Source organism: Tenrec ecaudatus, chromosome 3, assembly GCF_050624435.1.
Source record: "Tenrec ecaudatus isolate mTenEca1 chromosome 3, mTenEca1.hap1, whole genome shotgun sequence".
Classification (NCBI taxonomy): domain Eukaryota; kingdom Metazoa; phylum Chordata; class Mammalia; order Afrosoricida; family Tenrecidae; genus Tenrec; species Tenrec ecaudatus.
The window spans coordinates 106346016-106370930 of NC_134532.1; the positions used below are offsets into that span (position 1 = coordinate 106346016).

A 24915-nucleotide genomic window follows, 5' to 3' on the forward strand; every position below is an offset into this window, starting at 1 on the left:
TCCTGGTGGAATCGCAGTGTGCTACTTGTGGGCTGCTATGCACACACCTCAGTCCCTAGCCCCCAGCTGCTCATCCAGAGGACCTTTCCCACATACAACAGTTCTGCTCTGTCCTGCAGAGTCACTGTGAGTTGGAATCAACTCAATGGCAGTGAATAAATTGGCGACCATAGGGGCTTCACAAATCATCACAGTGAAGTCACAGAGCACGTTTTTGCTGACTCATATACCTTTTTTACACAAAGTGGTTCCCAACAATTACCTGCATATCGTGGGTACAAAGCAAACATCTTCCTCCACACCAGGTTGAGTCTGCTTAAAGTTTAACTTTGTAGAGCAGAGCAATCTGTTTTCAAATGGGTTATAAGTTCAGACTCAGAGACAGGCATCTTTTAGTGAAATGCACCAGAGACCAAAATTTCAGGTTTGCTCTATGGCCTAAAACTGAATAGTGTTTTGCTCTGTAGGAGACATGATTACTGTGAATCAGGACTGCCTTGACAGCAGCTAACCTCAACAGCAAAACAAAATCCCATTACCACTAATTCTGGATCATGAACATACTGGCTTCATTGGGCTATAGTTCTTTAGGAGCCCTGGTAGCACAATATGTTAAGCACTGGGCTCCTAAGCAAAAGGTGAGAAGTTTGAATCCACTAACCGCTCTGCCAGAAATAAGTTCTGCACAAATATCCCGCTTCTGAGATGCTCTGAAGCAGCTACACTCTGGTGTGTAGTTGCAATATCTGAAATGAAGTTGGTTCCAGTGTGTTGCTAGTTGTTTTTGGGTTTTTTTCCCCATACAAAGTTCATTTAGCTTTCAAAAGTTCTGAGGGGGGAATTTTATTTGGATGCAGCAGTACACACACACACACACACACACACACACACACACAGGACAGAATATCACTCAAGTGAAGATTTTAAAATTACTCATCTATGCTGCTCTGAAGTGGGCTTACAAGAGAGCCTCAAAAAGTTCACTGAGAAGGATAATTAAAAGATGTGGGAAATTTTCCATGAACTGTCTGCTCATCTATAAAGTTTTGTGGAGGTAAAAGTGTGGAACTAAATTAATAATTTCTTAATGTGATATCCTTCAGAGGAATACATAATATAAATCAGATGGATCAGATGGTGCTTTTTCATGAACACTTCACGATTCCAAAAGGAATATTTTTCTAATGACACCAATGTTCCTGCACAGAAACAGAATGTCCAACAAATCAGGTATCCTTTGTGAATAGCACTTATGTGACTGTGTTATATTTGTATTTTGAAGGCAGATTTTCCTCATACAAGTTACAAAAATATATAAAATCTTTGCTTCACATGTCAAATTGACATATAACGCTTAAATTACTTTTCACTGCAAGCAGTGAGTCCACGTCTGATAGGAAAGAAGCACTTATGTCTCTGAGTCTACAGCCTAGCCTGATCTAGGTTGATGGGAACAGGAGAGAAGTGGTCACTGAAAGAGGGCCAAGCTCACTCAAATGAACGAAATTTTAAAACACCTCTAAGTGAACATCCTGAAATTCCATCAGCTGAAACTTCCTCATGAGCCTGTCATAGACCTGACTTCCAGAAGCACGAAAGCTTTCAGGAGAAATAAAAACCATATTTCACCTGACAGGTTATATTTAAAGTGCTTAAACACATTTACAATTGTATATTTTTCTAATGCACAACCTCAAAATTTCTAGTTTCTACCTTTGTCCTTAACATTAAGCAAATATTGATCTTAAATGTTCAATGCTGATCATTCCTTGACTAAAAATAGTATTAAACTTAATGAATACAGTATTGTTATTGAATAGTTGGAAGCCTAAACAATATATTTAATATAAGTATAGCTATACATTATATATGTGTGTGTACGTAACTCTTGTGCATGTAATAAGGAACACTGGAGGCTTCTATATGGGGCTGCCATCCTCAAGGTCAGCAGTTCGAAACCACCAGTGCTCAGAGGGAGAAAGACGCGGCTTTCTACTCTTGTAGAGAGTTACAGTCTCGGAAACACATGGGACTGTTTGATTCTGGGACTAGAGGGCCAGCCCATGGCAGTGAGACACATATAAGATGCTTGTTATATGGCAGACATCCTTTTAGACAATTCACATATGTTAACTCATCCTTCAAAACCAGTATGTACTAGATGTGAAGTGGTTCCTAAAACTCATGGAAAAGTTCTGTTATATTTTCAGTCCCATATTCTTCAGGTTCCTTTAAATCCCTCACATAGTATTATAATTCTCATTTTTCCAAAGAGGAACTAGAGATCCAGGGAGGTTTAAGAATCTGCCTAAAAAAAAAAATCACAGGTTATAGGGGATAGAAGTAGGATTCTTAACATAGCAGTACATTTTCAACACCCACACTCCAACTGACCATAGAAGAAATTTTAGATGACCACATGTATATTGAGTTAGAAATGAACCTTAATAAATACGCAGTGCCCAGATGACAAAAAATTCCATCCTAAGGCATCGTCGGTGAGAAGGTGGAAGATCACCATTGAGATGGACTGATAGAGCGACTCCAACTGTGGACTCAAATAGCAGTCAAAAGGATGATTCAGAACAGGGAGTGTTTTGTTCTGCTAGGCATCGGGTTCTCTCCACTGTTTGCCAAGATCCATAGCACATTAGCAAGGATATCCTGGTTCCCTGCTCTCTTCTGAATCGAGCTGGAACTTCTGGAATAGTTATTTGTCAATGTATAAATTCAGTAGTTTTTAATCATCTTCAGCAAAAGTGTGTTATTGTTAGGTGCCAGCGAGTTGGTTCTGACCCATCGAGGCCCAATACACTGCACAGTCGGCACCTGTCTCACAATTGTTTCTGTGCTTGAGCCCATTGCATTAGTCACTGCGCCGATCCATCTTCTTGAAGGACTTCCTCTTTCACTGCCCCTCTGCTTCACCAAGCATGATGTCCTTCTCCAGGGACTGGTCTCTCCTGATAGCATGTCCAAAGTATGTAAAACGAAGTCTTACATCCTTGCCTCTAAGGAGCACTCTGGCTGGACGTCTTCCAAGACAGATTTGTTTGTCCATGTAGTAGTCCATAGTACTCTGAACATTCTTTTCTAGCACCAGGATTCAGACACATCGATTCCTCTTTAATCTTTATTCAATGTCCAATTTTCACATGTGTGATTCCTGAGTCCATTCTCCAGTTTGAGAGACCGTGACCCCCTGGGCACATCAGTGCAGTTTCAACAAAATGTGGGAATGCCTGAGGGCCTTTTTAACTCTAAGGTTTTATCTTACCTGGACAGTTAGATGTTGGGTAGTTTCTTGGAACATGTAAGCTGGAAGCTAAAAATCTGCTTATCTGGATAATTTTAAAAACAATTTGATATGTACAAATTAAAGCTAGTAATGGTGGTGTTCTTGGGTTAATGCATCTCAGCTTACTGTGAAGGAGTAATTAATCTGGGGTCATTACACAGAGGCCATCTTTAGCTTATTTACATTATAAAAGCTACCTAACAAGAATAGCTCTAAGCAATCCTCCATCTTGACCTTACCAAATTAGATATGTTTCTATACAAGCAGTACCTACTATTATTATTATGCATTTCTTAGGGATCAAGAATTCGTATTCTTCATAATTATAGACTGTTTGAAGAAAATAATTTTAGTTTTTTAATTAGTTAAATTTCACAGAATGCCAGATTGTTAGAACAAAGTGTTCTTGTATTAGGGAGTACTTGAGTCAAGGCCCAATGTCCATCTGCAACTTCAACTCAATATATAGATATGAGTACATAATTCTACTCCCCTCTCATTGTATATATATATTTACATATGGACATGCCTATATTTGGGCCTTTATAGATGTCCTTTGCCTCCTGGTACTTTCCTCTATTTCCTTTTTACTTCCCTCTTATGCCAACATCATGTTCGGCCTTCATTCAGGTGTAGTAATTCCTCTCTGCTACAGATAAGAGCCCATACACAGGGAATCCCGGAGAGATAAAACCCTCAGGGCCAACAAGGAGAGGAGAGATACCAGGAGGATTAGGGGAGAGTAAGGGGAGAAAGAGGGAATTGATCACAAGGATCAATTTAGAACCCCTCCCAGGTGGACAAATAATAGAAAAGTTGGGAAGGGGAAGCAGAGGACAATGTACGCTATGGTACAAATAATCTATAACTTATCAAGGGCTCATGAGAGAGGGTGGTGGGGGGAAGGACGGGGAAGAAATGAAGAGCTGATATTAGGGGCTCAGGTGGGAATAGAATGCTTTGAAAATGATGATGGCAGCATATGTGCAAATGTGCCTGACACACTGGAGGAATGTATGGATTGTGATAAGAGCCCCCAATAAAAGTATTTTTTTAATTAGTTAAATTTGTAAATATCCTGGAAGAATTTCTTGCAGTACAAAAAAAGATATAAGATAAAAGAATAGCACTACCTGACACTGTTAATACTTTGGGTCTAACTAGTTATTCATTCTAATTTTATATTGACAATGAGAAAAGAAAACCATGATTGTTTACTTTTATACAGAATTTAAAAGATAATCATTATTTAAATATAAATAATTTAATAAGCAAGACTGAGGTTATGGCCTTAAAATTTTATTTTTAACTATGAGATGACAGATATTTATATTCTTTTACTGGAACATTTCTACAATATATTCAGATTCTGACCAACAGTACTAAAGATTCTTTTCACTTTGAATTTTAGACTGCAAAGCTTACAATTAAATGCACTGAAAGAAGTGTTTTAAAAACATGCTTAGGAATAGCTGTTTCTAAAAGCTAAACAAAAGGGAATCACTATAATGAAATAGAGTAAGTAAAAATAGTTCTTAGCATATTAAGTCAAATATTCTGTTTTATAAAAGATAATAATCTTCACAATAGTTTGTATAAGGCTTTGGGCATTCAACTTTGAAATGTGTTGAAGATCAGGAGGTGTACATACAGGAGAAAGTATACTAAAATATGCATTAAAATGGTGGCTTAACTTAAGCCATAACAAGCACTTGTGTGCGAAATTTTCCTTTACTTTATGAATTTTTTTCCTTTTCATCTTTATTATTTTATACCCACTGGCCTAAGTTTCAGCACAAAGTGACCCCTGAGCAAAAAAGACATTATTGCAATATAATTTGTAAAGCAAAACTAATTTTTTGTGAATTCTCCACAGAATTCACTGCTGCTTAACATTTCAAGTTAACCTTTTTATGTCCCATATTACTTTAAATAATACAATTAAATTACATAGTTTCTGCAAAATAATTTCCCTTTAGACCTCCAGATGTTATTTTGCCTTCTCCATGGAAAATGTTGTTTTAAAAAGATAACAATAAATAAATAAATTTAAACTTTATGTATTACAAATACCGTATATGCTCGTGTATAAGCCGAGTTTTTCAGCACACTTTTAATGCAGTTTTTGTGGTAAAATTAGGTGCCTCGGCTGATAGTCAAGTGGACTTATACTTGAGTATATACGGTATGTGTTTCATTTAACAATAACTGTTTTTATTGTTACTAGATACCCTCCTGTTGACTCTGACTCATAAAGACCCTGAATAACAAAGTAGGTCTGCTCCACAGGGTGCCTAAGATGTTTGTTTGTTTTTTAAATTAAATCAGACTTAGATCTTCTTCCCATGGAGTGGTTGGTAGGTACCAACCAACAACCTTCTGGTTAACAACATTTCACCACCAGGGCTCCTCACACCAAGCATGCAAATATTATTACCATAGCTCTAGTATCAGAGATTGTCTTGTTCATTTTTTTAATGCTCTTACATCTCTTATCACACTCTATCCCTGGGTTGGTACCCTCACCTTTCTTTCTTGTACCTCCCCTTCTCCCATATCCCCCGAGAACCATCGGTCCTGTTCCTTTCATCTCTGAATAGTTTATCCTGCCTATCTTATCTAGCTAGTGATGCAGAGACATTAATAAGTGAAAAACCAGGCAAAGCAAACAAAACAACAAAGGAAGTCAAAACCAACAAACAATAACAACTAAACAAAAACAAAATAACAACAATAAGAAAGTCACAGACAAAAATGGAAAAGCCTATAAATAGTTCAAAATCTGTCTTTTGGCCTCTAACAGTGCCTTTTGGTCGAGTCTGATGGGGTGCCACACTCTGTCTCCAAAGTCTATTTTTGGTATTCCATGGGGATTTCATCACTTTGCTCTCTTTGCTGCTCTGTTGCATGCCTTTAGTGTTTTGTCCCAGTGTGGTGGGGTCAGATTGGGCACAAGTCTCGCACTGTGTCTCCAGTGTTGTCCCCCATAGCACTATGGTTCAATGAGGGGTGTCCTGTCTCGTGGTGGGGCCGACCTTATGGTCCACTCTGTGCATGTCTGCTCTTAGCAAGAATATCATCCTCGGAGATGGATGGGCAAAGAGGTGTTCCCCTCCCTCTCCATCCCCCTTTGTTCCTCCTGTGTGCTGTGATCAGATGTGCCCCTCTCCCCAAGCTGAAGTGCATTTTTCTGGGGGCGGTGGATGGGGGTGTGGGGTGGTGTCCACATAGCTGGGATTGGAGCGGCCCTGTAGATCTCTCAATTTGTTCCCTGGTACATGCCCATATGTTGTATGCAAGCCTGGTCTCTTTCTCCCTCTCCTGGGGAGATATAAACAATACCCTCCCCTTGAGTGGGTAGGTACCCTGGTCCCCCTCCACCCATGTCTTCCCCCCCCCCGCCCCACTTCTTCTACGATCCTTAGTAAAATGCTTATCATATAAACGGCGTTGAATGAATAAATGAATATATTCATGAGCAGGTTTTAGAAAGTAACAGTTGTCTCACTGGAATAAAGAGAACTATTCTAGATGCCTCTCTGAGTCAGAGTCCACTCACTAGGAGGGAGTTTTGGGGGTGGGGTTTCCTTCTCGAAGTCTAGCATTGACTTTCCTCTCATACTGAGGCCGAGCCTCGAGATGAGGCCCCAGATTGTGAGACAGACTTTCCTCCTTGAAAGAAACAGGGTAGATTGAAGCAGAGAAAAAAAGAGGTTTAGCCCTTGCATGTAGACTTATTTTCATGATGACTAACAACAACAAAACAACCACATAATAAGAGGCATGAGTGCTTTGTGATAGAATTCTCCACTTGTCTCCCATGCATAAGATTCAGGTTCAATGCACCTAAGGCACAGTCTCCCCTTGACTACCTGTGCAGGCTTTCGTCCTGCTGTGATCCCGAACCGCCTTGGCAGTCTGTTTCCAGAAAGCAGTCAGAAGAAATCCAATGGGTCACAATGGTCTTCCTCTCAACCACTTATGAGGACAGCATCAGACGACGCAGTGGCACTTCCACTGCGCATGACTTTACCATGAGCCAGGGCCAAGTCCAGGGCAACACGATTTTAGGACTTTGCTCCACTCTGGTAAAAGGCACAGGGAAGAAACTACAAATGTCTTTCCTGCATCTATTTACATTCTTGTATGGGGGGAGGGACCCGTACTCTTACCAAAGCATTACCATGGTGGGTGGTGCTGTTAGCAAACTTTAACTTCTGAAAAACGGTTCTTCTAGATAAACAGATCTATTTGATCCTCTAATTCTAAGGGGTGCTGCTCAAATTCTCAACTCCTGACGGGCGGTTTGAAACCAGCCAGGGGCTCTGCGGAAGAAGGAACAGACGATATGTTTCCACCCGTGTTATAGTCAAGAAAACCCTACTGAGCAGCTCTACTGCCACGTGTGGTCACAGTGAATGGGAATTCACTCAACGGCATCTAAAATCCAGAACAATTTAAATAGTACGGACCATTCACAGCCAAATAAATATTCCCGCTCTTTTCAATGTTGTTTGTTCATCCCACATATCATCCCTGTAGATCAAAACTTCTAAAATTGTGGATTGCAATCCCACATGGGTTGAGCAAATGAATGCGGGGCTACAAAGAGTGGCAGTAGGAGTAGGTTTCTGAATGCACAACAACCCAAAACAATTCGGTCTCAAACACACAATGAATCGAAGTGCTTCTGGCAGCATTTGCTCATCTTGAATTACACAACTTCATTGCAACCTCGGTTGTGAACACACAACGTGCGTCGTACTTCACACTTCGCATGCCACCACTCTGCACAGCACCAACGAATACTGCGGAACCATCTTGACTCAGGTTCAAGACTCATGCTAGGAATTTCAGTGTTTTTATGGTACATACAAAGTTTTCGGTCCTTACAGAAACATAATGCTATGATTATGGAAAATAAAGACAATATTTTTTTACCATCATTCTTCAGCATGTATCAAATTAGTGTATATTTTTATTTTCTTATGTTAGAACGTTCAATTACAAATTTTTTATTATCCCCTTCTTTTAAAAGAGTCATACGTATTTAATTGTAGCAAGTTAGGAGAAAAGCCCTTTTAAAAAATCTCTCCACCACCACTGTATGTGTGTGTGTACGGTGAACATCAATTTTCTAAATTAAGCACAAACAAATTAATTTCATAAACTATAGCTAATATTTAATTAAGAAGTCATTAGCAATATTCACATATATTTTAAGGGAAAATATTTCCAGTTATGGACCAATGTCTTCATTTGTATAGAAGAGGTGAAAATGCTAATCACAGAGTCTTTGCTACCAGGTTGTGGTACATCTAAATTAACAACAAAAAGAAAATATGTTGAATCATTTTTGCAATATGGATTTACTTCTAATAATGATGACAGTGTGGAAAAACCTCTTTGTTTAATTGGTAATAACATTTTGGCTGTGAAGAGTTTGAAACCAGCCAAACTAAAGTGGCATATAATACTAAGCGTACAGCATACTACAACAAGCCAAAGGAATATTTTGAATGACTTTTAAAATCTCCAAATAAAGAAAAACAACCTCTTGAGAAATCTGTTAAAAAAATTTAATAGAATCTTATGAAACCTCTTATTTAAACTAAAAAGTCCTACATTATAGGAGAACGCCTCATGCTACTTGCTGCTATTAAAATAGACATCGATCATGGTAAAAAAGTATGGGTCAAAATTCATAAAATTCATTTATTGAATGACACTGTCTACAAAAGGCTTTCTGAAAATAGTAAGGACCAATTTCAGCAGCTTCTTACCAGGCTTATGGGCAGCCTCAAAATTGCAATTCAGTTAGATAAAATAACTGACAGTTCTAACACAGCACAATTGTTACTTTATGCAAGATATGTTTGTGAAGGAAACATATATGAGGACTTATTGTTTTATTGTCCTTTGGAAAGGCACACAAGAAAATAAATGAATGTTTTATAGATGAAGGTTTACAATGGAAAAATTGCTTTGGAGTCTCTACAATGGTGCTGGAGCAATGATAGATGAGCATCCCAGATGGTTAGCAAAAGTTGAAGCTGGTGTCAACGAACATACTGTTTTCACTCATTGCACAGTCTGCTGGGAGGCCCCTGCAGCCCAAACCACAACCACAATTAGATAGTGTTTTGCAATACTATCAACGTCATTAACTTCACTAAGAGTCATACACTTCTTAAAAATAGTTTTAATATTTCTTAACAAACAAATAACATTTAAGATCATTTAAGTCTGCATATTATTATTAATATGTTAAATATTTGAAAAGAAAAATAATAATTTAAGTTATTCTGCAAGAATGTCAAGAACGTCAAAATAATAATTTTAAGATATTTTGTATATGAGTTTTCAATAAAATCATAAAACAATACTTGAGATGGCAAATTGTATAATTTCTAAGTTCTTATTTTTGACAAAATAGAAACCCTACTATTTCTACAAAAAAATTGGATGCATGCTATTTTAAGTTTGTTTTGATAATTCTAAGGAAAACGATAACGGTAATTGGAATCAGAGGAACTACCATAGGGGGAAAAAGACAAAGATTTAATTGATTTTTTTCACTTTTGTTTTCCTCTATTAATTTTATTTATTCATGATTAATTGGGAGTTAATACATGTAGCATACCACTCCAAAATTCAATCATGTCAAGTAGAATTGTAAAATTGCTTTCACAATCGGTTTCCAACCATTCTTTTTCTACATGGACTCCTTGACATCCTCTCCCTTTTACCCCACCATCATCACTGTAACACCCTCAAACCCATTATTCTACTTGCTGTCCCTATAGGTTCATCGATCCTGGAGTTCATATACAGGAAAACAGAAAAGCACATACCACAGCTTAAAGGGTGAGCTCCATTGACATAAGACCTCTGAGAAACACCCTAATATGAATGAACAAAAGCAAAGCCAAACAATACAATCCAAAAATACAGAACATTTTCAAAAAGACATCAGGTCCAGCCTGCATCTTTGGGGGAAATCTACTGACAAAGTTTTCCCAGTTCAGGTCAGATTTATGCCTTTGATCTTCTATACTCCTTTCTCCCAAGCACTCTGTTTTCTGACCACTTTCCTCCCATCTCTGAATTTTTGATAGGGGGGCTTATTTCCTATGTAGTTCCACAAATGAACTGGGGTCCCACTGTCATCCATCACCTTCTGCACACTGATTCTCAGTTTATGCTCTGATACTGATCCCTCCTTCGACTTGGAGTAGTTTGTTATCAAACCTTTGAAGAGGCATAGTCTCTGACTATCAAAGCTGATTACTACTCTTAGGGCTCAGTTGGCTCTCAAGAAGGCAAAGTTTAAACAGATTATTGAAATTGAAAGATGGAGCAATTATATTTCTGACTGAACAAAATCCAATTTTGTTAACTTATTTATAATGACATATGGCTGTCACAATTTGTTATTTGTGGGATATTTTTTGAATAATAAAATGATTGAAATATATGACTTTGTCCACATTGCTATTCCAGCAATCAGAAATGGAGCAGTCTAGTGCTGCCCCCCACTCTTTTACCCCAGTTACACCTTTAGTCTTCCAGTGTGGCCCCTTGAGAGTAATCCACCTCCAGTCCAGATGAGGTGCCAAGTGCTGGCATACAAGTCAGAATTCTTGCTGGGGATTTTTCTGGGACTTTGTGGTTTTGCACACATCACTGGTCAGTTGCACTCCCATCTTGGTTTGGCTCCAGGTGTGCAGGTAAAACTAGACACACTCCTCAAAATGTATCTTCAGAGCTGTCTTCTAGTATGCCATGTCTCCAGCTGAGAGCGGCCCTGCAGTCATCTCTGGGAATGAGCTTCTCTGAGCAGGAACATTGCCTTCTTGAATTGCCACACTGGAATGAGGTCCACTCTCGTTCTCCCTTTCCTGTGGAAATATCAACAAGACCATCCCCTTGGGTGGGTTAGTGCCCTGCACCCCAACCCCACCCCATGGTCATCGGTATTCTTCCCTGACACCTTATAGGACTTCAAGGCATATGAGAGGGGTGAAAATATGCCTTTCAGTACAAGTGCTATCCTAATCTGGTGTTGATGATGTGTGGATCATTGGCTCTGGTCTATCTCCTTCCAGAATATCTGGTCCTCAGCCCAGGGATATCTAGTAAACAGCTCATTTTTAAAGTGATTTAACCATGGCCATTTGGGGGGATGGGAGGGGGGGGTGTTCTGATGTTGATTGTGGTGATGATTGTACAACTCTTCTTGATATGATTGGACTGTTGAACTGTGTGATATGTTGATTAAATGTCAATAAAACCATTAAAAGGAGAATTATATATATATATATAAAACTTTGAGGAAAATATTGTAAAATACTTGGGTTAAAAGATCCCTGGTAGTTGAGTGGTTACACACTGGGGTGCTCACTGTAAGGCCAGCAGTTCAAAACCAGCAGCCACTCCTGTAAAGAGTTACAACCCCTCAGAGGCAGTTCTACCCTGTCCTATGTGGTCACTATGAGTCAAAATTGACGCAATGGCAGTGAGGTTTTTATTTTTTATGTTAAAAGATAAAATTGAAAAATGTATGAACAAAGTAAACATATGGAAGAATGGGGTGCAAAATGGCTCTTTATAACTACTGAGAATGACATTTGGCCTCTACTCACGTCCTCCCTCAATGAGAGAAAACATTTTTCTAATAACCTGGCATTCTGTGACACTCAACTTCCTGGCACGATCACTGAGGACAAAATGGGTGTAAAAGCCAATGTGGTGAAGAAAGCTGACGGTGCCTGGCTATCAAAAGATATAGCAGGTAGCATCTTAAAGTCTTGAAGTTAAATAAGTGGCCATTTAGCAGGGAAGCATCAAAGCCTACATAGAGGAAGCACAACAGCCTGTGAGTTCAGAAAGTGTTGACGGGGTTAAGTATTAGGCATCAGAAGACCCCAAACAAACAATCATTTTGATGTGAATAAGTGCAGGCAGAGAGAGTGGAGACCCAAAGCCCATCCTTAGAGTGTTGGACATCCTGTCACAGAAGGCCACAAGGAAGCGATGAGCCAGTCGGGGTGCAGTATAGCAATGACGAAACACACAACATTCCCCTACATCTTTAAGGCTTCCTTCCCATCCCCTAAACACCCCCACTATCGTGACCCCAATTCTACCTTACAAATCTGGCTAGACTGTAGCATGTACACTGGTACAGATAAGAGCTTCCAATGCACGGAATACAGGACAGATAAACCCCTCAGGAACAATAATGGGAATATTGATACCATGAAGGAAGGGAGGAGGTGGGCAGAAAAGGGGAAGAAGGGGGAACCAATGACGATGATCAATGTATAATGTCACACACACACACACACACACACACACACACACACGGGAACGAACAACAGAACCATGGGTGAAGGGAGACAGAAGACAATGTAATACATAAATATAATAATAATTTATAATTTTTCAAAGGGTCACGAGGGTGGGAGAGTTTGGGAAGGAGGGGAAAGGAGGAGTTGATACCAAGGGCTCAAGTAGAAAGAAAATGTTTGGGAAATTATGATGGCAACATATGTACAAATGTGCTTAATATGATGGATGTGTGGATTGTTATAAGAGCCCAAATTTTTTTTTCAAAGAAATGTTTATAGGTACAGATGAAAAAATCCTCCCAATGATTTAATTGTAAGATTAGTAATTGATGATCTAAAGGACCTGGAGACAGTTTCGAATCTAAAAAACCAAGTTGAGTTTGTAAACTATGTGTTAGTCTGGGCTCACTAGAGAAACAAATTCAGACACTCATATGTGTATAAAAAAGAGCTTTATATAAAAGAGAAGTTGCATATTAAGAAAACATCCCAGCCCAGTCAGTAAGTCTGATATTAGCCCATATGTCCAATACTAGTGCATAACCCTCTTTAGACTCACATTGCACATGCAGTGATGCCGAATACAAGATCATAGGCCAGTGGGTAGTATGTCTTGTGGATCCAGTGGCAGTGTAAGCATCTCAACGCTGGCAGAGGTCTCCACATTTCTCCTCCAGCTCTGAGTGTCTCAACATCTGGAAAAAGAAGGCAGAGAGCATGTATGTCCCCTCTTGAGGGAGGAAGACAGGAATTTCCAGAATCCTCAGGAGAGGGCCATGCTCACACAGAGGCCCCATTGGCTATTGGCTGATCATCAGGCTAGACTCCACCCATTTGCTCAAGTTGACAGGAGAATATAAAACTGTCACAAACCATATTCAACTTAGATAAAAACCATCAGTCATTTGCCATTAAAAGTTCGAAAAGCTTGGGGGAGGTGGGAGCAGGAAGGGAGGGGGAAAATGAGAAGCTGATACCTAGGGCTCAAATAGAAAGCAAATGTTTGAGAATGATGATGGCAACAAATGCACAAATGTGTTTGATTCAATGTATGTATGTATGGAGTGTGATACGAGTCCCCAATAAAATGATTTTTTTTATTTCAAAAATAATTTTCTGAGTTATCAAACAACACAAGTTTAAAACTTGAGTTTACTAAAAACATTTGGCTTGGGATTAGAATAGAATTTTCAACTGTTTCTGAAATGGTCCTAAACATACAACTGCCATTTTGTACATTGTATTTATGTGAAGTGACATCTTCAGCATTGACGATTATAAAATCAAAATAACCATCAACTCAGACACACGTCAAAGATGCTCTGCATGCTGTAGTTTCAAGTATTTCACCCACATTTAATTCTTTATTTAAGAATAAGCAAGCACATTCATTTGCTTTTTAAAAAAACATGGTAAAATATTGGACAGCAAAATTATTTTCAAATATTTTTTCATGATTTATTATTAGTAAATGTTTGATTTGAACACCTATTTTATAAATTAACATAACTGGTGTTGCATAAAAATTTCTTGAGTGGAAGAGGTTGAGAGTGGAACATTTTAGATTCCCTTCTTCATAAGAAAAGAGCAGGCAGTGGACATTTTCTCTACTGTTATTGCCACCTTCCTCCATATATTCATGATAAAATGATCATGTTCTCTATTTAAGAACTATACATAATAAGTAAAATCCTCCTTCTAAAACTCACTTAGAAAAGGAGGGAGAAAAAGGGAAAAGATTCCTGGGTGAAACACAAACAACCCTCAGACATAGCAGAAAAAATCATTATATGAACCCAAGATGATCTTGGGAAGTGCTTTATTAATGTCTATGAAGATTTTCCCACTGGTTATATGATTTTCCATGAAGGGAAAAAAGCTGATATGCCAGCTTGAATTATTGGAATGTAGTTTTAACAAGTGTTTATTTTAAACTACCTAATAAAACAATTATGCAAATAGGGCATCCTTACTTACCATTTATCCTCATTTTTGCATGTAAAATTATATGTGCACACTGAATATTTTTTTTCAATGAACTGCCTTTTATCTTGGAATCCTGAGCCAAAGCAACAAATGAAGGAACACTAAAATGATGATAAATTAAAATTTAAATATATTGAAATATTTATTGGCTTATAGACAGAAATATTTTACTTAAACCATGTGCCTTAATAATTTATACGCGTGTATCCACTAAATGTCACCTCCATTAGGATCTAAATACATGGGTTGAGTTCTGAAAGAGAAGATGTGGATTGAGAAATAGACCCAATTATCTGTCCTCACGTCCTTTCTCTTTCACATTTAATTGGAATAATGAACAGCAGTACAGCTTCCTTTTCTAAATGACTTGAACTTTCCGTTTTTTATTATTTTTAAAGAAACTTTTCCTCGTGAATTGGGTGAAGGGTTAGTCAGCCAGCTTTACAGTTTGCAGCGATCCACATGCATTCTGGCTCATTGCATCCATTGCGCTTCCTTCATGCAGCATCGCACACCCTTGGCTTCCTGAGTCCAGGCCCACTTCTTCCCCAACCCCTTTGAACATTGCTCTGGGGCAACTGCTGTCCTACTGATCTCAAATGGTTGCTTATGCAAAGATATGTGTTACTATTCCAAGAATGGTTATTATTCCCTTTGTAGATTATCTATGACTTGGTTCAAAATCAAGCCACTAGGGTCAGCTCAGTTCTAGACCCAAAGAGTGATGAAGGACTGCAGTCTCAGTGGTTCTACTGGTCTCTAGGTGACCGGCAAGTGAACATATTTTTTCATCCTTTTTAAGGTGCTGCTCAGGTGAATCCTGTTAGGTCTGATGTGATTAATCACCCTCACCCCACCCCCAAATCTAATATTTAAATGATCCTTTTTACCTATATAAAGATGGCAATGAGAAATAAAAATAAATTGAACTGTAGGGTTTTATAAAAATACTGAACACATATTTTTCATGTGCTGTACCTAAGAGGAACAACAGGGCACACAAACTTCATTCACAGAATTTCTTTCAGCACTGCCCCTTCATGACTTGTTCCTTTTTCTAGTAAGCTCATTGTTGGCCTTCCTGGGTCTTCTTGCTCTCTTGCAATACAGCTTGACATACTAATTGGCTGCTATCCTTGTTGCAGCATTTTGGCTTCATTTCTTCAATTTTGAACAATAGAGCTTCTTCCTAAATGTGGCTGGAATTATAAACTGATAATCAGCTCTTTGGATCATAGCCCTTCCACAATACATAACATCATGGCAGCTGCAATGTGGCTGGCCCTTGCTCACAGAATAGATAAAGTCATTGCAAGTTTGATATTCCCATATATGAAAGGGGTCTTCCACACGTAGTATGCATACCATCAACGGATGCTCCCCAGTCATCCCTAGTATCCCTTCTGGGCCACTTTTCTAAGTCAAATCCTGATTCAGGATCTTTAATAACTCTTTCAAGTTTGAGTTTAGTTTATTAAGTTAGTGCTGCCATGTTGAGCTTGCGTCATAGGGATCCTGTGCACAACAGAATGAAGTATTGTTAGTCTAGTGACATCCTCATAATCGTTATGTTTGTCATTGCTGCAGCCACTTTGTCAATATGTATTGTCAAGGGCCTTCCTCTTCTTTTGCTTCCCCTCTACTTTACAAAGCACGATATCATTCTCAAGGGACTGGTCTCTCCTGACATGTCCAAAGCATCTAAGACAAAGCCTCATCAATCTTGCCTTTAAAAAGCATTCTGGCTTCACTGCTTTCAAGACAGAATTGTGTGTTTATCTGGCAGTCCATGGATTTCCAACATTCTTTGCCAACACCATAATTCACAGCAAAGATTCTTCTTCAGTCTGCCTTATTCAATGTCCAACTTTCACATGCCTATGAAATAATTGAAAATAACCATGATTTGGTTCAGGCACATTTTAGGCCTCAAAGCAACATGCTTACTTTTCAACACCTTAAAGAGGTCTTGTGCAGCAGATTTAACCTATGCAATGGATTCTTTGATTTCTTGACTGCTGCTTCCATGAGTATCGATTGTGGCTACCTTTGACAACTTCAATCATGAAGTTACCTATTGGTTCAGCTTTGAGGATTTTGGTCTTCTTTACATTGTGCTGTCATCCATAGCAAAATCTACAATCCTTGATTTTCATCAGCAAGTATTTAAAATCTTCCTCAATTTTAATAAACATTTTGATGGTTGTTGTGATAGGTAGGTTTATTGTGCCATCCTGGCCAATAGGAACATGTGGGATTAATAACGTCGCAGTTTGATTGGAGGACAAAGAGATAAATGGCTCGGCAAAACCCACCCCTCTCTCTCTTGCTCTCCAGTGATTAGACTAGCATGAAGCTTCTTTACCTAGCTCTCTGCCTCAACTTGTGAGCCACACTACCTGTGAGATAGCCAACCTGTGGATCATGTTGCTAGAGCTTGAGGTTCCTTCAGATCTGCTTTACCAAGCTGCTGGTGTGTACATCACTTGAGCTGGAGGCTGGTGGATCCTGTGGTCTGGCATTTCTTGAGTTTTGATATCCCATCTGAGCCTGCTTCACTAAGCTCCTGAACTGCTGACTGTTAGTGACCTGCCCTGCTATTTGCTGCCTGTGGGCAGACTGCCTTGAAGTGCCATTGGGAAGGCTCAGCTGTCTGCGTCCTTGACCTTGGACCCAACAGCCTTCATGTGTTGAAGAACTTCCGGTATATTAGCTATTCCGTGGAAGTGAGTTGAACTGAGCCCTCTGTACTGCTGTGTGGACTAAATAGCTTTTGTCAAACAGTCTTATCCTTCTTGGTGCTTCAGACTAGAACCTCTTCAGACATATTATAACAAGTTAGTACAAGTTTATTTTACCCCACCCAAATTAAATTCATGCATCATTTTTTCATAAGATACGTTTTCTATGAACTTTTTGAAGACCTCACACCCTGGTCAAGAAAAGAAACATCACACCTCAAAAGAGAGGCAATAAGTAAATCAAGAATTAGAAACTTGGCCCCTAATGTTAAAGATTTCCAATCCCCAATACACACAAACATTATCATAATAGCTAAACCCATTTAGCAAGAAGCATTTATAATGGAAAATATAAGAATAAATTAATATGATATTAATATTTCATCTATAAAAGAGATAATGTATAAAAATCTATAAAGAAATGTTTGGGTTATTTTCTTTACATGTCTTTGTGCCATTCATAAGTCTTCAAAGACTGTGTGGGGCAAGAGCATGAACGGAACATGGGAATTATTGCAATTCATTACCTTCATTTATTCTGTAGCAATTTATGCTCCTATGATGTGCTGGAAATGAGGAAGTCCCTACATTTTCAGAGCATGCTTCCTCATGGAAAGCACAGACAAAAAAGTACATACATGTAGAACATGTTTTGACTAGTCCTAAGTGTTGTAAAAAGCAAATCAATGGATCAGGGTAAAAATAGAGTGTAATATGTGCTGCTATGTTAAACAGTGTCACTGAGCAAGACTTTTCATAGAAAATAATATCTGAACAGAAGCCAGAATAAAGCCAGTGGAAAGTAGATTGTGAGAAAATTTTCAGAGGGAGCAGAAAGAATATCAAATAAAGTTCAGGACGAGAGCCTGTGTGAAGGGTTCAAGAACTAAAGTCGACTAGAGCAATTGCCACAGAGAGAGAGAGATAAAAGAGAAAATTAATAGGAAATTCATTCAGAAAGGCAGCCAGAGGTCAGATCACATAAAACTGGTGGGAAATGGTAGTACAGTGCTAGAATTCTTGAATTGCATTCGGGAGAACTGGGTTTAAATCCTGCCAACGCAACCTGTCAAGCATAACCACTACCTCTCTGTCAGCAGTTGTTGATGCCGCACTGAGTTTAGGAGAGTTTCCAGACAAACATGAAGTGAGAAGAAAGGTGTAGGCATCTTCTTCCAGAGAATCAGCCAATGAAAACCCTATGAATCATACCAGATTGCTCTCATTGTGCCTGAAGCACCCAGCAGACAAGGGTGGAACTCAACAGCTAACAACACAGCTCTGGTGAGCAACCTCGTTTTTTGTGTCTGCTCCCACGTACCATGGGAAGCCACTGGGGAGATTTGACTACTGGTCCTAATTGTTCACTTGCCTGCTCTTAAGATTATCACTCATTCTCTTAGTCACATTTCTTGGGTGTGTCCTCTCACAAAAGTAGCAGGTATTGCTCCATATTACTGATACACGTGACTTCCTTTTGCTAGTAAAATGTAAGCAAATGAGACACAACAGAGACCTCAAATGTGTGCACATAAATTGTTTTGGCTTCTGAACCTCTCTTGATTACCAGTTTTAAGGGTAAGGATTGTTCAGAAAAGATTATTACATACAGGGCTACAGCATCTTTATTTAGATTTTCTTTGTTAAAGAAAGATAATTATGAAGTTTGTCATGCGGCAGTGGATAAGCTTCCATATTCAACTCTAGGATTCTAACCAGTAAACAACATCACAACAGTTTACTGTCCTCTCCTGACAGGGCCTCAGAGTCAAATACATGAAGCATACCAGCACCCAACCTGAACCGAGAGCAGAACCCACCAATTCAGTTTGAAATACAGCCGCCCTGTCTGACCTATGGGAGAGAGCAAATGCTTACTGCTGTAAACCATTACGACTCAAAGTAAATCGTTAAGCGGCATTATTGAAATAAGAATCAACTAGAATATTGTTTGAGGGTTTTAGTTAAGGAGATAAAGTACTATGTTTTATATTTTCAAAGGGGCTCTGTGACAGCTTTGTAGGGAGTAGACCGAAGGAAAAGTGGAACAGGAAACCCATTTGGACATCACTCCAAAACCTAGGTCAAAGATGGTATTGGCTTAGGCCAGAATGGGAGTTAAGGAATTGGCTGGATTTGTGGAGGTATGAGATGGGGTATGAGATGAATAAAGGAGTGCTATATTGTCTGATAAGGATGTAAGTATTAAATGTGTTCTTTCATACAACTCACCCACTCAGCCTACCTTTCTAAGGATAAAATTCAGCAGATAAAGAGTGTTTTTTGTCAACTGCCATATATTCAGGGACACAGTTGCTATGGCAGCCAAGCAATTCTCTCTGGGCAGCCAGGTGGAAACCAAACTGTCTTTAAGAATCCTAGCGTTGAATAGGGAATTTTATTCATTGCCAAATGACAAACTTCATAATTATTTTCAACAAAGATGATCTAAATAAAGGTGCTGTCACCTTGTGTGCAATAGTCTTGCTGAACAACCCTTGCTTTTCCGTTTTGCAGGTGGCAGTTCGGGCTGAGGGTTACTGGAATGTCGCTGTTCTACCTGTTCACAGGCTGGCAGTTGGGGCATTGCTCTCCTCAGGAGCATGGGCGCCTATTCTCGGAGGCCAGTGACAGACCAGACCAAACCACACACACCCAGTCACGGCCACGGCTTTTGGTTCAAATCTGTATCTTCTCTCCGTGTCTAGTAAACGACCTCTGACACCTGTAACCTCGTGGACTTTCTACCCTTTGCCATTCATCCTTCCAGGATAAAGGTGAGCTAACCAGCAGCTCAGAATTTTGATCCCCGCTGTGCCACAGAGATCAACCGGGCAGGTACCTCAGTTCACCAGAAATAAGATTTACCACTTAGATAAAGCGCCGCCAGGTCAAAGTCCTTACAACTCAGATGACAGATGGAGGCAGTCTCTGGGACCTTCGCTTCTCCCATAAAGGTCTACACATGATCCGAGCAAAGCATGATTGTATAGGACAGCCCACCCATCACGGGCTGGCATTTGTGACCACGTTTTCTATTTCAATGTCTATTGGGTGCAGAGTGCTTCCACTTTTTGTTTTACGTGTTTTCTTTCTTTTTTTAGTTTTCAAAGCACAATGGGTTTTAGAAGTACAGCATAATTTTTAATACATTCTTTATTAAAATAACACTACAGGGTGGATGATACCTTCAGGATCAGGGGTGTGAGGGGCGATACTGGGAGAGTAGAGGGTGAATGGGTTAGAAAGGGGGAACTGATTACAAGGATCTACACGTGACCTCCTCCCTTGGGGACAGACAATAGAAAAGGGGGTGAAGGGAGACACTGGATAGGGCAATATATGACAAAATAATAATCTATAAATTATCAAGGGCTCATGAGGGAGGAGGGAGCAGGGAGGGAGGGGAAAAAAGAGGACCTGATGCAAAGGGCTTAAGTAGAGAGCAACTGCTTTGAAAATGATTAGGGCAAAGAATGTACAGATGTGTTTTATACAACTGATGTATGTATATGTATGGATTGTGTAAGAGTTGTATGAGCCCCTAATAAAATGTTTTTTAAAAACACTACAAATTCTTCTATTTGAGTAAATGAAATAAGAATAGATTTTTACATTTTCAAAATAAAACTTGTATTGCAAGAATGAGAAAATTACCAACACATTCTTTGACTAGTAGAACAGTGCATAGATTCTCATGCAAATACACGAAGACATTGAAGTTACCTAACTTTCAAACTGCGTGTGTGTTAAAAGGACACGTGTTGTCGATCCATTATTTGGCCAAGATATCATGACACAGGTTCTTCCATTCAGGCACAGGAAATCAAGTGAGTTATACGGTATACATCCTGCATAAAAAAGACAAGAAGGGTCCCAATATACTCGCTGACTGATAAAACTCTGTAAATATTCTCCCATTCAAGAACATGAAATCAAGAAGGACATCTTGGTCTCAAGTTCACCATATATAACAAGGATGGAAATGTCACCCAAACACTATTTGAAGGAGACTAGAACGGAGAATTTCTCATAGTAGGAATAGTAAGTCATAATAGCTTTTTGGGTTTTTTTAAAAAATGTATCTTGTATTTCATGGACTGGGAAGTTCACAGCGCATTCTTCTAGAAAACTCGGCACACAGAGTCTTCCCTTTAAGTGCGCCAAGTTAAAAGGGTTATTGGGTTGTCATGTGTAGCAAACTTCCGAAAGTTTCCAACACTTCTGATGGAATAAGAAAACATATCACTATTTCTCCAAAGTGTAAGAATTTAACAGACTTTTCCAGGATTTTGACGTAAATCATGTATAACAACAATGGCAGGAGACTTTCCTATATGTTGTTCAATCAAGGGAACACTACATAGATTCTTGCATTCAAATACATTTTATCACAATAATTTTTTCCAGTTTTCAGTGTTTATTTTGTTCACAAGGATGCAAAAGCTGTCAATACATTCTTTGCATGAGAAAAACAATTCACTGATCCTTCCAAGATAACCAAGGACATTATCTTGGATTTCAAAGTATATCACATGTTACAAGGATAGGGCAATTCAAAATACATTCTTTGAGAAAATATTACACAGATTCTTCTAGCAAAGTATAGGGAATCAAGACAGCTATCCTGATTTTCTGTGAATGGTATGTAACAAGGATAGGAAAATTCTCCACAAATTCTTTGACTGAGAAAATTCTTTACAGATTGTCCCATTCAAGTACGTGCTATAAAGAATGTTCTCCTGGTCCTTAATGTGAATTGTAGGTAACAAGCCTATCAAATTTCCCTGCACATTTTCTTATTGGCTCAGTATTACACAGAGACTCCATAAAGCCAAGAACAGTGTCTTTCTTTTGCAAACACATGGTGCGCTGCAAGGAGAGAAAGTCCCCAGTGCATTCCTGGCCTGCGATGTCATCACTCAGTTTCTCCACGTTAGTTTATTCAACCAAGGCCATTGTTCCAGTTGCCACACCCGTGTCCTCCTGCTTCTTGACTATGCCAGACAGGAGGGGGAAGCGGAGGTGCCAGTCCCTAATGCCTTGCATATTTCTGCTTCTGAGAACAACTGTGCAGCATAGTAAATTAAGTACTTGTTACTATGGGGCCCTATGACATTCAGCCCAACACGTTTTTAAATTACTAATATCCACCTGCCAAACTGGATGGTTTCAGTCTGGTGACCTATAATAACTAGCCTGCAGAACCTATGACTATTCACAATAGGCATTAATGATGTAAAAAATGTCCTGAGAGCAAACACTCATTAAACTCATTAAAGTTCTAAGAAACAGCAGTACTCAAAATAAATGTCACTTCAGCTCAAATAGTTTAAGGTGAAACCTTTTAGGGAAAAAAAGTTTAGAATTGCTTGTAATATTTAGAATGGCATATTCTCTGTATTAAAGAAAAAAAGCTCACAATTTTTTTTATTCTGACTTACTGTCTGTGGTTTCCAAGCAGCCAATATGTGACTGGAAAATAAGATGCCTTATTGGTGAGAACGTTTTTATTTGTTCTTATATTCTTGATAAAAAATGAACATGTTATTCCCAGTGCAATTAAATTCATACTTGTAGGCCCTCGGCAGGCACAGGACCTTCATTGTACAATCGAACTCGTTGGAGAAATGACTTTGTGTTCTGCTTTCCTGCTACGTGCCACATAGTTTTATTTTCCTACCTGTTCAGGGAAACATACAGCACTGCTTCTTTCTCATTCCATTAGAGGTCAGAGAGACCACATGGAAGGTCAGCAAATAGCTTAGCTAGAGTTACAAGAATCTAGATAAACTAATAGGCTAGGGTCAGAGATTTTCCAAACACTCTAATTTCTCTGGAAATAATTTTATTAAAATAGCACTCCATATGACTCCAAATTTTTAGATCTTAGGTTGGAATGATTAATTCTTCAATATCTATAGATAAGGTCAACCATTAGTTTTAAAATGTTTTGTGATGCCATGGAAGAAGCACACCAGCCTGTGTGATCACAAGGTATAGAATGGATCAGGTATCAGGCACCAAAGAACAAAAAATCAAAGCATTGTGAATGAGGGGCAGCATGGAGTAAGGAACCAAAGCCCATCTGTAGGCCACTGGACATTCCCCTACAGAAGGGTTGCAGGAAGGAGACAGGCCAGTCAGGGTGCAGTGTAGCACTGATGAAACACACAACTTTCCTCTAGTTCTTTAATGCTTCCTCCCCCTACCCCCCACTATCACGACCCCAATTCTACCTTACAAATTCAGCTAGATCAGAGGATGTACACTGATACAGATGAGAACTGGAAACACAGGGGATCCAGGACAGATGAACCCCTCAGGACCAATAATGAGAGTAGTGATACGAGGAGGGAAAGGGGAAGGTGGGGTAGAAAGGGGGAACTGATCACAAGGATGTTACATGTAACCTCCTCCCTGGGGGACAGAAAACAGAGGAGTGGGTGAAGGGAGACATCGGACATTGTAAGACTTGACAAAATAATAATTTGTAAATTATCAAGAATTCATGGGGCGGGGCGGGGAGGGAGGGGGAAAAGCGAGAATCAGATACCAAGGGCTCAAGTAGAAAGCACTTGTTTTGAGAATGATGATGGCAACAGATGTACAAATGTGCTTGACACAATGGATGGATATATAGATTGTGATGAGTTATATGATCCCCCAATAAAATGATTTGAAAAAGGAGAAAAAGAGTACAAAAATTAAAAAAAAATAGGTTTTGTGATGCACCGAAAGAGCTCTGGTGGAATAGTGTTTCCACATTGGGCTGCGATCCTCATGGTGCACAGTTGGAAACCATACACCTGTGGAGGGAGAAGAAGAGGCTTGGCACTCTCTAGGGAGCTACGGGGTCAGAAACTCCCAGAAGTAATTCCACCTGGACTACAGTCACTCTGCATTGGTATCTACTCCATGGCAGTAAGCATGGATTCTCCTTATAGGTTGCCTTGTTTATTCAGTAATATAATTCATTAGTCGATGAAGTTCTTCTAGCCCTAGTCTTTATAAGTGCCAGCGAAGGACTTTTTCCAGTGTGTCTGGGTAAGAGATGGTGGGGGAAGATGTTGGTAGATTCTGCGACTCATTTCTGAGTGATTAGTAATAGGGTCAATTGAGATTTTAAAAACGTGGAACTCTAATACAGGTCTTGAAAAAATTCTGCTACTGATATCTGTGTATCCACTTATTTCCCAGTGATTGATGGGGTGTGCTTGTGTTCCTCCTAGCCAAGGGATTAGACTAAGAAGGGTCAAGGTGATGCCACGGGTTTTTTGAAATCTTAATTTTTCCATTTCTGATACTCATTATACCACATCGAGTTCACTGTACACAGTGTAAGGAAATAAAAGCTACCACTTCAGAAAATAAAGGGCAAGAAATCCCTTTATTTAAACACCTTAGAGCTATGTAAATATTTGTAAAAATGATTTAAATCATACAAATATATTCATGTTCTATATATACAATGATCTCTTAAAAATTATACCTAGATGTTCCTCAGTACTTCCATCTCAATATGTTCAAAATCAAT

General features: G+C 39.1%; 1 long non-coding RNA gene across 2 annotated transcripts in view; it reads right to left on the minus strand.

Moving 5' to 3' along the window:
* Nucleotides 1-8742: 8742 nt before the first annotated feature.
* The window catches only part of LOC142442690 (uncharacterized), a 133247-nt gene continuing 117074 nt past the window's right edge, over nucleotides 8743-24915 (minus strand). Inside the window, exons 3-5 of one of the 2 annotated variants that reach the window (XR_012783456.1) lie at nucleotides 21105-21229; nucleotides 13211-13346; nucleotides 8743-11199 (exon numbers count right to left, since the gene is read on the minus strand). This is a non-coding gene — a long non-coding RNA (uncharacterized LOC142442690). The remainder of the gene's footprint in view (nucleotides 11200-13210; nucleotides 13347-21104; nucleotides 21230-24915) is intronic. The other variant, XR_012783457.1, reaches the window with a different exon arrangement.